Raw genomic sequence first — 12,530 nt, 5'->3', positions numbered from 1 at the left:
AATTAGATGAATCAGAAACAAATTCATGTTTAATCATGGAGACTATGTCAAGTTTTTCTATGGAAAGTTGAATATCAAGATGGTGAGGTTCTACTCTATGCAAAGCTAGTAAACGAGAGGCGATGAGACCTCCACAAATTCCGCCCTTCTCACGGTTGGTAGCAAGTCTATAAGCTATCAATGCCCCCAAATTATAAGTCTTACTACCTTGCAGTGCAGCAGCTAGAAAAGCTAAGTCCTGGATAGATAGTTTACTACCATTCTTTCTAGCAAGAACGCATTTAGTAATGAAATAAGCAAAGTAGCGGATAGCTGGGAGTTGAATGCTAGTGATTTTACCACCATCCTCTGAGAAACTCCTTCCATGACAAATCATCTCGAAGAGGCTTAAGAGCTCTCGCGGCGATCCCCTTATCTTCTCGCATGATCCCCATTGCGGTACTCTAATTGCTGTACAAAAATCATTGAATGGCAAGTTGACAGTTTTATTATAAATCTTATATTGAACCATGGGGTTAGATCGCGACCAATTGAACTTAAAATCCTGCACAACAGACATAGTCAATTTTGCATATTGGCATGGTTCTCCATCAACAAAATCATTCAACCCTGCACGAGAAATTAGATTCTGAACATCTTCCAATATTCCTGCGCTTCTCATGAAATCTGTGCACGGGTAGTAAGAGGGGTATACTCCCTCTTCGCGGTTCACTCTCATGACTTGTTGCACCTCCAATTCTTGTTGGTTTAGTTGATATCTATTCCACTCCATTTTCTGAAATTTTTCAACAAACAATATAAAATTTGATTTGGTGACATATAATCAAGGGGAACTACTATAGGAACTTGCTAGAGTACTAATCATGCATCAAAACTAGTTTATACAACTTAGAACAAGCATGCAAACTCACTAAACATGTTACCTACTGCAGCAAAATATTCAAGATATACTCAACCAAACAAAATTCTACTTGGATAATCGGAGGAGTCACATACCGAAGAGCAAATGTGCCAAATTTCAGACAGAAATCTGGGCTGAGCAAAGAGATCGAAAAATCCTGAGCTCTTGAGCAAAAACGCGAGTGAGAGAAAGCTGGTGTTGATTTTTTCGGGAGAGAGAAGAGTCTGGGAGGAAGAGATGCTGAAGTGGGGTAAAGGGGGGCCCACACGCCAGGGTGGCGCGCCCCCCTTGCTGGCCGCGCCAGCCTGTGGGAGTGCCACTGGGGTGCCCACAGGTCATCCCTGTGTGCTCCTGTGCATTTTCGAAAAATAGGACCAACGGTATAATTTTGTGAATTTTTGAAAACTTTGAAAAATGCACATTTCTGGGCATTAAGTTTATTATTACTGGTCAGGAATTTTTTTGAAATCTCTAATTAACTAAGGAACTTTGGAAATCAAAAGTGCTACAGCAAGTAAAGCAAGTGGAGGGAGAAAGAGATGTTGTTTACCTCCTCTATGCATATAAAAAGTATTTGTTAACAAGGTTGATCAAGTCTTGCCACCAAATAAATTTTACATAGCATAAGAAGAAATAAACCTCAAATCAATCATGTTACCTTGAATTGTATTGATATGGATCCAATCATAAGACTTTGATATCCTTCTTTAGGCTCATATATAAGACAATCAATAGTCCCCACTTTGATAGTTCTCACATTAGAGATAGTATTGACTCCACATACTTTATCAATCCTCTTGGGGAAATAGACGGTATGCTCTTTATCGTCAACATTGAAAGTAACCTTTCCTTTATTGCAATCAATAACAGCCCCTGCGGTGTTAAGAAAAGGTCTCCCAAGAATAATAGACATATTATCATCTTCAGGCATTTCCAACACAACAAAATCAGTTAATATCAAGCAGCTATTAGTAACTTGAACAGGAACATCCTCACATATACCAAGAGGAATAGCAGTGGATTTATCAGCCATTTGCAAAGATATATCAGTAGGTATCAACTTATCTAAATAAAGTCTCTTATAAAGAGAAAAAGGCATAACACTAACACCGGCTCCCAAGTCACATAGAGCAGTTGTTATCACCAGATTTTGGACAAATCCAGAGGTGGGCCGTAAGAGAGATGAGCTTAGAGGACTACACGTGGAAGATCTCTGAAGCGGCCTTGCACGGAGAATTTGGGCTTGTTTGCCCGTGTATCTTTAATTATAGTAGGTTATATCTTAGATCAAGATTTAGAGTTTGTATCGCACACGGTGGGATATTCCCACGTTAGAAAGTCCGCTGGACTATAAATATGTATCTAGGGTTTATGGAATAAACAACAACACAACGTTCACCCCAAAACAAATCAATCTCGGCGCATCGCCAACTCCTTCAACTCGAGGGTTTCAATCAGGTAAGCGACATGCTGCCTAGATCGCATCTTGCGATCTAGGCAGCACAAGCCCCACGTTGTTCATGCGTTGCGCGTACTGAAGCGTCTTTGATGGCGCGCAACGTAGTTATCATAGATGTGTTAGGGTTAGCATAGCTCTTCGTATAAACATGATTACGTAGTGCAACCCTCGCATGTCTAGCCGCCCTCACGCCTATCTCAGGCGTGGGGGCGGCACCCTGCTTGTTCATCATCTAGTAGATCTGATCCGTTACGATTGCTCCTTGTTATGCAAGGATTAGTTTAATATCTGCATTAGTTAGGCCTTACAAAGGGGGGAGGATCCAGTGGCACGTAGGGTGGCGTTCGCAAGTCCTAAACAGGATGTTCCGATGATCGACGTCATGTTGGTTGTGTGGCCTTGTTTAGGATCGGCTTACGAGCACCGTGCGTGGCCGCGAGGCCCAACCTGGAGTAGGATGATCCGATTATGCGGTGAAAACCCTAAATCGTCGTAGATCTCATTAGCTATATCTTGATCAAGCAGGATCACCAAGTATTCGTGCACCCCGCACGGATCATGGGTGAATCGGCTCTTTGAGCCGATTCACAGGATAACCTGAGAGCCGATCGAGGCTCTTATTTAATGTTTACGTGTATGCCATGCAGGAACTAAGCGAGGCATCCCCATCACCTTCCTAACCAGGTATAGGTCAGGTGGCACGCCCTTGCACTTCGCATCGCCGCGTGTGACCAGAAGAGCATTGCGGGCCGTCGCTCGGAGGGGTCTCAGCCAGCCGCAGCTCTAGGCTCTTCCCGGCTCTACCGTGTTGGCTCGCCGCTGCCCGCCGGTGGGTTTTGGCGATCAACACATTCTGGCACGCCCGGTGGGACAATCATCTACATCAACCACATCGCCATCTACATCTGAGATGGCGACGGACGGCACGCCAGTCACCTACGAGGAGCTGCCTGCTGAGCTCAAGAAGAAACATGACGAGATCAAGGCCACCCTCGAAGCCGACCTCATCGGCTCCTTTCAGAGAACCCGTACCCATGGCATCAGATGGAAGGGATTCTCACCACAAGGTGCACTCGATGGGATAGATCTCTCTGCCCCGTCGGAGGAACGCACCAGGGCCCTGCGGCGCAGAGATCAACTACTTGGTGGCTCACTCGCTACACCGCCACTCGAAAACTTGGTCAACGTGTTGGAGCGTCTCGCTCTGCGCGTGATCCAGGAGATCATGAGCCACCAATACTCGCCGTCAGACCAGCTCTCGGGACGCATCAAGGAGAGTTGCCACTCCGGCCCCGTCCACCGCTGCCATATGCGTTGGCGGCACCGGCCAAGTGCCGGCTACACCGGCATTCGTCGTCTACAAGATCGGTGGTGACCCTAGTGACTACCGGTTCTTGGCCGAGGCGCCTAAGGAGATCCCCAAGGATACGCGTGCACTTATGTGCCGATTGTGGCAACCGGCCACTCTCAAACCAGGCCACAACGTCGGGGACTTCGGCGCAAAACAGAGGAACGTCGGCAACGAGCTTGAGAAGCAAACGTGGCTAACTAAGTACGCCACCCCGACGAAACTCCCGAGCCCGGCTCTGCAGCTTGGCTCGTGAGCTGGAAAAGCAAACATGGCTGGCTAAGTACGCCACCCCGGCGAATCTTCGTAGTGCAACTCCTGCAGCCGGCCACGGCGGATCAGATCGGTGCCATGCGAGAGACCGGTTCGGCATGGTGCCGAAAAGGAGGGCAATCGGCTATTCCAAGCCGTACCCGACGAGTACGAGATGATCCCGCTGCCACCTAAATATCGGCTCCCCGACTTCTCCAAATTCGGTGGATCGGATGGCTCCAGCTCCATCGAGCACGTCGGCCGATATTTGGCTCAACTAGGACCGGCTTCGGTGTCGGATCAGCTACGCGTGAGGCTCTTTTCACGGTCCCTCACAGATCGGCTTTTGGATGGTATACCTCTTTACCAGCAAACTCCATCCAGTCTTGGAAGCAATTGGAAGAACAGTTCCATACGCAATACCATTCAGAAGCTTCCGAGTCTAGCATTGCCGATCTAGCACAACTACGTCAGAAGCGCGGAGAAACGGTGACAGAATACATCCAGCGCTTTCAGAATCTTAGGAACCGATGTTATTCGGTTCGTATAACTGAAAAGGAAGCGATCGAGTTGGCGTAGCTGGCCTTGCAACACAGCTCAAGGACATGGCCTCCCAAGCAGATTATCCCTCGCCGGCGCACATGGTTCGAAACTATCGGCATATGAACAGCGCCACCTGCACTGTACCAAGACAAGTTCAAGCGTGCGTAGTCATGGTCGATACAGAGGAAGGTGAAATACTGCGGGAGACCAAGAAGTAGCAATGGGCTGAGTGGACTCGGGGAGGAACCCCGTGTCCCGCAAATGGGTAAAGCCACCAGGGCCGCCAGTGGGATTTGATTTTGACGTGACCAAGACTGAACAAATCTTCGACCTCCTGCTCAAGGAGAAACAGTTGACGATTCCCGAAGGTCTCAAGTTCCCTACGCGCAAGAGCTAAACGGAAAGCCGCATCGCAAATTCCACAACTCGCTTTCCCATGCCACCAACGACTGCAGGGTGTGGCGTCAGCACATCCAAGCGGCGATAGAGAAGGGGCGTTTAATTTTCAACCAGTACGCCATGAAGGTAGACACCCAGCCCTTCCCCGCCGTTAACATGGTAGAAGTCATCTACCCCGAAGGCTGCCAGCCAGGTCCCACGTTCAGCATCAACATGGTAGGACACAGGAACCACCCTGGCGAAGATGGAGATGAGGGCAGCTGCTCTCATAGCAAGGATACAGAGGAGGCCGCTCCACGCGATCGGCTCCATCATGATGGCAAGCGCTACGTCACAGAGGGAGAAGTGAAGAACATAAGATATCAACGACCTCTCTCTGATCACCTCCTCAACAAATATGTGAGTCAATATGACCAACGCCGACGGTCCAACTATGATGATGAAGGAGATCGTCTGGCTAGAGGAGCCAGAAGACATCGTCGGCAGGATCGCGATGAGGAGGAGCACGAGCGCTGCGCCACGGACACGTCAAGGGAGCGAGATGACAACGCCAGACACTGGGACTGCCCTTTCTTCAGACACTGCTGGGATTCAGGAATGAGCCGATTGCCCACAATCGGCAATTGCCCAGAATGCAACAAGGAGAAGAAGGAGGCAGCCAACGTGTCTGTGTTTGAGCGCTTAGGACCTCTCCCACCACCAAGCAAACGTGCTGAGTCACTTCGTTGGGCAGATCTTGAGGATTCCGAGGACGAAGGACTAGAAGAAGAAGAAGACAGGTGCCACCGTCCAAGGTGGTGCCCTGACGGACTCAGCCGTTCACAAAAGCGCAGGGTTCAGCGGTTGCGCGGCCTGGAGGAAGCCGAAAGGTTATACTTGCATACGCTAAGGAAGGCACGGCCTGATCTGGCTGCAAAGGTGCAGCGAGCCCTGGATGAAGAGGATCGTCCACGAAGAATGGAGTGGCGTCCCAAGCAAAAGAAAGCCGATGATGAAACATCGGCTGGCACAAACATGGTGCTTGTCTTGCCGACAGAGCTTAGTGCTCCACGATTATACGATGCACTCAAGGTGGACGACAGTAGGCGCATCAAGTCAGAGGTTGGGTTGGTTTTATCCAGCCTAACTGAGTAGCAAGATTAAACCAATGAGCAAGCCGGGTGAGGCTGATCCTTGTGATCGGCCCCAAAAAAGTTTATGGAGGGACATTACAAAACCTTCATCGAGCAAGCAATGTGGAGGCCGATTCCAGCAATCGGCCAAAATTATCTTCTGCACATATTCTGTTTATGGTCAGCAACGATCTACTGGGCAGCGGCCACGTCGGCAGATGAAAGTCAGCATGAATCTTTGCGAAGCCGACGTATAAGTACAGTGCCCTGACTAACCAAGAAAGCCGATATCTGCAATCATTTGGCAGATTCGGCTCGGGGGGCATATAGTCAGATGAACATATGCAGATAAACATGTGCAGACATGCGTGCAGTGGAACATTGGGGGCCGGTTAAGGAAAAATCGGCCAAATAAAAAAAAAATTCGATGAAAGCTCGGGGGGCAGCTCGCCCTGGAAGTTCTTCAGAAAGCCGATTTTGATGGAATCGGCTGATTCTGCGTTACGATTCGGAGGCCGATGGCGACACATTCGGTTAGTCCACTGATATGCTCGCCTTGATAAAGGCTCGGGGGGTAATTGATGGCGCGGAATTTGCCGTTCTTGAGAAGCCGATTGAGATTTCATCAGGCTGAAAACACAATGGTATCGACTTCATGGATCAAGTCGTTTTCGGCAGTAATTCTGGGGCTCTCGTGAGAACGTCGATTTGCCTAGTTGTCCGCCAGAACTCAAAGGGATGGGGCATTAAGTTACCGGTGCGTTGTCATCGGCTTGTTGACCATTGGCTAAGTGACGATCGGTGGGGTCAGCAGAAGAGAGAATCGGCTCAATCAAACTCAGAAGAAATCGGCAGAGTTAAGATTGGGGAAGAGTTCTTCAACGATAAACCAGATTTCTTACATAGAAGAGCTGATTGCTCTCAAAAGGGAGTACTAAGGGGATACATTGCCCCGTCTACTGTTGCTGATCCTATTCTAGAGGTCCTATTCTACGGGCCGTCACTGCCCTCGTCGTCACCATCGTCAGCGCTGTCAGCGCTGCTCCCGGCGAGCTCGTCGTCGCTGCTGTAGCGGCCGCCGGCAGGACCTTCGTTGTCCTCGTCCTCCACGTCGTCGTCGACGTCGTCGCTGTCATAATCACTGAGATTCCCTGGCCAGGGGCAATGGCGCTTGGCCGGCGGCTCGTCGGGGAGGCTGTCGTCGTCGTCCGCCCCTTCCTCTCCCTCCTCCTTCACCTCGGAGGAGGTAAAGTCATCCCAGGAGAAACGATCATCATCGCTCTCCTCTTCCGATTCCCCGTTGGCAAGGAAGCGGAGGTCGCTCTCCCCGTCCGTCGAGGATTGGTCGTCCTCGGACCAGATGGAGAAGTCATGGTCTGACTCCTCCCCGGCCTCAATGGCGCGGCGGATGTTGGCCGCATGGACTTCCTGTGGGCTCGGTGCTGGCATCGGCTCGGGAGAAGAGGACTCGAAGGAAAGTCCCGACGAGGCAGAGGAAGAAGAGGACATGGTGCGCAGAAGGGTTTTTTGGAGTGCCGATGGCTGGAACAGAGGAAGGGGATAAAGATGACTATTTAGTCGGCATGGTTAAATAATGAGAAACCTGGTGGGAATTACTGCCATCACAGTTTCCGAAGGGGTAATATCAGAGCTGTCAAATTTTGCAGAGAAACTGAAAGGACAGGGCATAATGATGACGGAGGCTGCAAATGGCTCTGTCCTGCCACGACATGACCCGACGTAGGAACGCTTAATGATTTTGGAAAAAATTATTTCCAAAACCAGAGGGGCATGTGTTATCACCAGATTTTGGACAAATCCAGAGGTGGGCCGTAAGAGAGATGAGCTTAGAGGACTACACGTGGAAGATCTCTGAAGCGGCCTTGCACGGAGAATTTGGGCTTGTTTGCCCGTGTATCTTTAATTATAGTAGGTTATATCTTAGATCAAGATTTAGAGTTTGTATCGCACACGGTGGGATATTCCCACGTTAGAAAGTCCGCTGGACTATAAATATGTATCTAGGGTTTATGGAATAAACAACAACACAACGTTCACCCCAAAACAAACCAATCTCGGCGTATCGCCAACTCCTTCAACTCGAGGGTTTCAATCAGGTAAGCGACATGCTGCCTAGATCGCATCTTGCGATCTAGGCAGCACAAGCCCCACGTTGTTCATGCGTTGCGCGTACTGAAGCGTCTTTGATGGCGCGCAACGTAGTTATCATAGATGTGTTAGGGTTAGCATAGCTCTTCGTATAAACATGATTACGTAGTGCAACCCTCGCATGTCTAGCCGCCCTCACGCCTATCTCAGGCGTGGGGGCGGCACCCTGCTTGTTCATCATCTAGTAGATCTGATCCGTTACGATTGCTCCTTGTTATGCAAGGATTAGTTTAATATCTGCATTAGTTAGGCCTTACAAAGGGGGGGAGGATCCAGTGGCACGTAGGGTGGCGTTCGCAAGTCCTAAACAGGATGTTCCGATGATCGACGTCATGTTGGTTGTGTGGCCTTGTTTAGGATCGGCTTACGAGCACCGTGCGTGGCCGCGAGGCCCAACCTGGAGTAGGATGATCCGATTATGCGGTGAAAACCCTAAATCGTCGTAGATCTCATTAGCTATATCTTGATCAAGCAGGATCACCAAGTATTCGTGCACCCCGCACGGATCATGGGTGAATCGGCTCTTTGAGCCGATTCACAGGATAACCTGAGAGCCGATCGAGGCTCTTATTTAATGTTTACGTGTATGCCATGCAGGAACTAAGCGAGGCATCCCCATCACCTTCCTGACCAGGTATAGGTCAGGTGGCACGCCCTTGCACTTCGCATCGCCGCGTGTGACCAGAAGAGCATTGCGGGCCGTCGCTCGGAGGGGTCTCAGCCAGCCGCAGCTCTAGGCTCTTCCCGGCTCTACCGTGTTGGCTCGCCGCTGCCCGCCGGTGGGTTTTGGCGATCAACAGCAGTTTTAACATAATTATTCTTAATAGAACAAGGAATAGTAGGTATACCTGGGTCGCCCAACTTCTTTGGAACTTTGCCATTGAAAGAGTAATTAGCAAGCATAGTGGAAATTTCCTCATTGGGGATTTTCCTTTTGTTAGTAACAATATCTTTCATATACTTTGAATAAGGAGGCAATTTAATAGCATCAGTCAAAGGGATTTGCAAGAATAAAGGTTTCATCCCATCACAAAATTTATTATAGTGTTCTTCTTCCTTTGATTTTAGTTTCTTAGAAGGAAAAGGCATTTGCTTTTGCACCCAAGGTTCTCTTTCATTACCATGTTTCTTAGCAATAAAATCTTCTTTAGTATACTTTTTATTTTTAGCTTGCTTTTCAGGTTCATCTTCTACCTCTTCTTTATCAGAAGCATCATTCTTATCATTATCATTACCATTATCATGTTCATTACCACTTTCGGCCAAAGATCGGAAATAGAAATACTATTAGGATCATTAACAGGTTCAGAGGATTCTACAACATTTTTATGTTTCTTCTTCTTCTTTTTCTTAGAAGGAGCACTAGGTTCAATTCGTTGAGAATCTTGTTCAACTCTTTTGGGATGCCCTTCAGGATATAGAGGATCCTGGGTAGAGACACCGCCTCTAGTTGTTACTTCATAAGCATGTTTCTCTTTAGAATTATTTTTTAGCAAGTCATTTTGCACTTTAGTGAGTTGATCAATTTGAGTTTGAATCATTTGAAAATGTTTAACAAGCATCTTAACATCATTGGAGGTTCTCTCCACAATATCATGCAAATTACTAATAGCTTGAGAATTTTCCATTAGATGATTCTCTACTCTCATATTAAAATTTTCTTGCTTAACAATATAATTATCAAACTCATCTAAGCATTGAGCAGGAGGTTTCGAATATGGAATATCTTCCCTAGTAAAGCGTTGAAGGGAGTTTACCTCAATCATGGATGAAGGGGGAATTATCTCACATATATCTTCTATGGGAGGTAGATTCTTCACATCTTCGGATTTAATACCTTTCTCCTTGAGAGACTTCTTAGCTTTCCTCATATCTTCATCATTCAATTCAATTAAACCCCTCTTCTACAATATTGGCGTTGGAGTTGGTTCAGGTGTATTCCAATCATCATGATTCCGGCTTATTCTAGCCAATAATTCTTCAGCTTCGTCTGGAGTTCTTTTCATGAAAACACAACCAGCACAACTATCCAAATATGCTCTAGACTCAATGGTTAGTCCACTATAAAATATATCAAGTAGATCATTCTTTTCTAAATCATGTCCAGGTCGAGCTCTGATAAGAGAACAAAATCTTGCCCACGCCTCAGGCAATTTCTCTTCATCTCCCTGGTCAAACCTATAAATTTTCTGTAAAGCAATATGTTGAGCACTAGCAGGAAAGTACTTTCGAAAGAAAACATCACGCAGCTCAGTTGGACTTTTAATAGAACCAGGAGGCAAATTATTATACCAAGTTTTAGCATCATCCTTTAATGAGAAAGGAAAAAATTTAGCGACAAAGTAAGTACGCATCTTGACATCATCAGAAAACAAGCTACTCATAGAAGAAAGTTCAATCATGTGTTCTACAGCACTTTTTTTTTCAGTGCCACAAAAGGGTGCTTTCTCTACAATAGCTATATGAGATAGATCAAGAGAAAAATCATAATCTTTATCCTTAATGCATATAGGAGATGTGGCAAATCTAGGATCAGGAGATAACTTATGTATAACAGTATATTGTGTGAGAAACTTTTTAATTTTTCTTGCATCAGCAGTAGCATTGCATCTATTAATAAAATCATCATTAAGCTCCACATAATCCTCATCAGGATCATCACTAGAATAATCAAGTTCAGGTGAATTAACAGGTGTAGTGGCATTAGGAGTTTCAGTATTTTCAATTTGTCTAGACCTAGCAATTGTAGCATCTAGAAAGGATCCCAATGAACCACTATCATCAAGCACATCAGAAACATTATCAATATTATGAGAGTTTTCAGATTCAGCAGAAGTACCAGCAAGTGAAGCTTGTGGCGGTGAAACAAGTTGACTTATCACAGATGGTGAATCAAGTGTAGCAGAGGTACTCAGAGTTGTACCTTTTCTTGTAGTGGATGGTAATATGGCGACTTTAGGATCGCGAGTTTTACCCATGATGGAGAATTTGCAGCGAACAATATCAATCCAAGTGAACTTCCAAATAAAGCTATGCTCCCCGGCAACGGCGCCAGAAAACAGTCTTGATGACCCACAAGTATAGGGGATCGCAGCAGTCTTCGCGGGAAGTAAATCCCAATTTATTGATTCGACACAAGGGGAGACAAAGAATACTTGAAAGCCTTAACAGCGGAGTTGTCAATTCAGCCGCACTGAAACAGACTTGCTCGCAAGAGTTTATCAAGAGTAACAGTTTTATAGCAAGAGCGAGTGAAATAACAGCAGCAGAGTAACAGAGACAACAGTAGTGATTATAGTAAACAGCAGGAATAAAATACTGTAGGCACGGGGATGGATAACGGGCGTTGCATGGATGAGAGAAACTCATGTAACAATCATAGCAGGGCATTGGCAGATAATAATAAAACGGTGTCCAAGTACAAAGCAATCAATAGGCATGTGTTCCAATTATAGTCGTACGTGCTCGCAATGAGAAACTTGCACAACATCTTTTGTCCTACCAGCCGGTGGCAGCCGGGCCTCAAGGGAATCTACTGGATATTAAGGTACTCCTTTTAATAGAGTACCGGAGCAAAGCATTAACACTCCGTGAACACATGTGATCCTCACATCACTACCATCCCCTCCGGTTGTCCCGATTTCTGTCACTTCGGGGCCATTGGTTCCGGACAGCGACATGTGTATACAACTTGCAGGTAAGACCATAAACAATGAATATCATGATGAAATAATAACATGTTCAGATCTGAGATCATGGCACTCGGGCCCTAGTGACAAGCATTAAGCATAACAAGTTGCAACAATATAATCAAAGTACCAATTACGGACACTAGGCACTATGCCCTAACAATCTTATGCTATTACATGACCAATCTCATCCAATCCCTACCATCCCCTTCGGCCTACAGCGGGGGAATTACTCACACATGGATGGGGGAAACATGGCTGGTCGATGGAGAGGCATCGGTGGTGATGATGGCGATGATCTCCTCCAATTCCCCGTCCCGGCGGAGTGCCAGAACGGAGACTTCTGGCTCCCGAGACGGAGTTTCGCGATGTGGCGGCGTTCTGGAGGCTTTCTGGCGACTTCGACTTCTCCCCCTGCGTTTTTAGGTCGAAGGCAATAAGTAGTCCGAAGGAGGGCATCGGGGGCTGACCGAGGCCGCCACACACTAGGGCCGCGCGGGCCCCTCCGGGGCCGCGCCGGCCTAGTGTGTGGGGCCCTCGGGCCCCCACCTGGCTTGTCCTTCTGGCTCCGCCAATATTCTGGGAAAATAGGACCTTCTGCATAAATTCCGAGGATTTTCCTGAAAGTTGGATTTCTGCACAAAAACGAGACACCAGA

Source organism: Lolium perenne, chromosome 3 (genome assembly GCF_019359855.2).
Source record: "Lolium perenne isolate Kyuss_39 chromosome 3, Kyuss_2.0, whole genome shotgun sequence".
In the NCBI taxonomy this organism is placed as follows: domain Eukaryota; kingdom Viridiplantae; phylum Streptophyta; class Magnoliopsida; order Poales; family Poaceae; genus Lolium; species Lolium perenne.
This window is presented reverse-complemented; position numbering follows the sequence as displayed.